This window comes from Solanum pennellii, chromosome 1 (assembly GCF_001406875.1).
Source record: "Solanum pennellii chromosome 1, SPENNV200".
In the NCBI taxonomy this organism is placed as follows: Eukaryota; Viridiplantae; Streptophyta; class Magnoliopsida; order Solanales; family Solanaceae; genus Solanum; species Solanum pennellii.
Window position 1 is genome coordinate 43,699,699 of NC_028637.1, and position 3,970 is coordinate 43,703,668.

Sequence of the window (3,970 nt, forward strand, 5' to 3'; positions counted from 1 at the left end):
ACTGTATAAATATAGACAGTTATACAATTGTTAATTCATTATTAACTATATAAGTATACAGATAAGTATCTGTAAAATTTATACAAATTTTATAAAGTATAAATATACATTCAGCTTAAACAACAAATTATACAACTATGTATTTTTCAAGCTTATGAATTGTAAAACTTTTACAATTGTATATAATTGTTCAGTTGAACTTATACGTAAAGTATTTCTGTATATGATGTACAATATAGACACAAACGATAATTCCTAATAATAGCACGAAGACAAAATAAAGAAAAATGATTAGCACAATTAATAAGGCATAACAACTTTATTTAATATTGAAAATACTAACTCATACTGTTTTAACACAAAATTACTTCAGAATAAAATACAATTGTATATCAAATAAAATTTTACAGTTCAATAGAATCGTAAAAACTTGTTAAGCTTCTTGAGGTCTATTTCTACATGAAGCCTATTGTGACCTGCAAATCCACATGTACTACACGTATGCTTTCCTTTTAGTCCAAACAATTCACGTTTAGTTTTTGAACGGGGTTTAGTTTTAGGCCTTCCGGGAGGTCTTTTGAATTTTGGAGGTCGGACTTCATCATACATTATGGCTTCAGGTATGACCCATTCTGAAAAGGAACGCAATGGATAGATTGGTATCTCATAAATCTTCAAACCCGTCTTTGGTTTATACAAATCTGAGCAATATCCATCGGCTACTAGACTTTTCCGCTTCAGTACAGCCCAAGCATGTTCACAAGGAATTTCTTCATATTGAAACTTCCCACAGCTGCTTGTTTTGTTCTTTAAATGGACCACAAAATTCCTACCATCATCAGTCACATTGTATATGTATTAAGTTGACGGCACAACCTGTTTCACACAAATAGATTTATGTATATGTATAAGTTTATACAATTTCTATCCGTGTTCATAACTCATTAATTAATAATATATGTACATAAAACATACCCCCCATTCGTGTGCTCATTGCTTCATATTCGATTAGTAAATTTTGAGCTTTTCCAATCAACGGAGTAAATGTGCAGGCTATCTCGTGTTTGTTATCATGATTCCATCTCCCACACATCAGTCTTACCTCTTCCAGAAAATTGAATATTGGTAATTCCCTAGCAGATACTAATGCAGCATTTATACTCTCTGCAATGTTAGACGTCATAGCCCATCCCCGATGAATTTCTGCATGACACCTTGACCACTTATCATATCTAGCTAGCTCCAAATACTCTTTAACACCTACATCAAATTTTTTTACAGTATCCATCAGCCTGTCAAACTCAACTTTGTTGCAAGTCTTTGCCATTGTATAATACACAGGACTTAGCTCCTTGGATGCCTTCCTAAATTTCTTCTCTACATTACCCCACAAGTGCCACATATAAGCATAATGTGGCACATTTCTATACACTTGAGTCACTGCCTTTATGATACTTTCATTTCTATCTGACACTACACACATATTAATCCTTTCACCATAAGCCTCCCTTAGTTGTAGAAAAAACCAAAATCAAGCTGCATCATTTTCCGAATCAATGATACCATATGCCAGTGGAAAATGTGTCCTGCATTTTAATTTACACACACATTAACATTTTGATAAAAATTGAACAATAAAAAATAAATGAATCATACCTACTCCGTCCGTTGTACTTGCAGCAACAAATGTTCCATTATACGGTCCTCTTAGGTGACTTCCATCCACAACACAGGCCTGCAATGTTCAAAGCCTTGTATAAAACTATTCAATGCAACAAAAACATACAAGAACTTATTTTTATCTGTTTTCTTTAGACATATATGCGAGCCTGGATATGTAATATTCATCATATACAAATATGTTGGAAGCTTGTTGTAAGATGCAGCTACAGTCCCCCTCAATGAAACTAGAGTCTTTTCTCTAGCCCTCCAAGCCAACGAGTAATTTACATCAACTCCCAAATATATCTTTACATCACTGCGAATATCAGAAGGTGTATATTTTCTCTTGTGATCAACAAGTTTGGGTTTAACGATCCCTCCAATCAGCATGCTTGTTGCATGTTTTTTTGAATACACTTTATCCTTCAAAGGACAAGTATGATCTGTATTAAATGCTCTTATTCTAAACATACCAGACTTGTTGACATTAGATGCTTTCATTAACCATTCACATTCATCAGAAATACACTCCAGTGTAAAACTACATTAGCAAAAACAACACAACACATCAATATACAAATAATTAAAACAACTTATACAGTTACATATTTGTATGTATAAAGCAGGTACCTGATTGCGTTTGACCTCACTGTTCTATATTGAAATCTTTTTTCAATTGCATATTTTTCCATCACAGATTTCAATATGTCTTTGGTCTTATACACTTGGTCTACCTCCACGAACTTATTACAAGGATCTGAAATAACTCCATCGCAGCTCCCTGACCCCAAAATATGAAGCGGCTCTACGAACTCACCAATACTCAGCTGCCTATTATCAAATTCATCATTTTCATTGATGCTGATAGATGTTATCGTATCACTATCCTGATTTGAACTTCCACACAGTTCATTGGTACCAATTATACTAGGCAGTTTGCTAATACACAGTGGATACTTGTTGAACTCATTTTCAGACTTTTTAAGCATAATATAAACTGTAACACCCATGTCGTTGTGAATCAACATGGGTGTCTTGCCTTCTTCAATCTTATACTCAATTTTGAGTTTATTCACATTCGTATCAATCCCTAGTTGCACTGCAATGACATTATACAAATCATTATACGATGAACTTTCTTTAAAAATCACCCCCTCAATTGTATCAACGTAACAATTGTCATTATCCCATCTACCAGAATGCATAACCAATATAGCCAGTTAAGCCATTTTAAGAATTTCTGTATACAAAATCAAATTATATACATATACATTTATAAGCTAAATAAATGCAGTAACAAACAGAATATGTACTTATACATATCATAGAAACTTCAGTTTTAAGCTTATACACATTTTCAAATTATACAAAACAAATATCTGTATACACAAAATTATAGCTTTATAGAAGTATACAATTCAATAGCAACAATTAAAAAGTATATGAATATAATGGACAAATTCGTATGTAATACACAACAGTTCCATTCAATTATACAATTTATCAAATAAAACTATATATGATAGATTCGAACATACAAACAACAATCTAATACACTTAAACACTTATACAATTTCAAATGCAAACAATTCAATGATTGGAGCAAATCTCAAATCAGTAATTTCAAATTAACAACAATTTTTTCACAATTTTTTTTATAATTCACATTAACTAATCAAATCAATTACGGACAAATATTCACATCTCAATATACATTCAACTGATTTGATGAAATTGAAAAACAAAATTTGAATTTTAAACACCATTGTCGATAAAATCAAAAACACAACTAGAATTACCTCTTATTTCTATCTCTAAAAACAATATTATCTTGCTTGATTGCTTAAAACCTTCAATAGCTTGATCAATTTTTTGAATTGTCTACAATGGAGCTGCTTCGATCGAAGGAGAAGAAGGGAGACTGAAACTGAAATTGATTTCGCGTGAATTGTGGGATTTTTTCCTTATTTATCTGCCGCGTTTTGTTTATTTTTTTTAAATTGAAACTGTATTAATGGATCAGTTATACACAAAAGAAGACGAATTTTGTATTGTTTGCTAAAATATAAAATTATCAATTTTTTCTTTGATATATATAAAATTTGCCCAATTATATTTGCTAATAGCAGTAATATGGTCCTATTTCATTATACATGCAATCCTTCCCAATTCTAATTAACACAATATTTGATTTCTACTATTTATTAACTATTAAAATTTATCTCCAATATCTAACCAAAACATACAATCAAGTGGAGCCAATTATATATATATATATATATATATATATATATATATATACTTTTTC

General features: G+C 31.0%; 2 pseudogenes; both read right to left on the minus strand.

Annotated features, from left to right (window-relative positions):
- Window positions 1–433: 433 nt before the first annotated feature.
- LOC107020551 lies at window positions 434–1,183 on the minus strand (annotated as a pseudogene).
- Window positions 1,184–1,253: 70 nt separating this feature from the next.
- On the minus strand, window positions 1,254–2,163 carry LOC114075147 (annotated as a pseudogene).
- Window positions 2,164–3,970: the final 1,807 nt, after the last annotated feature.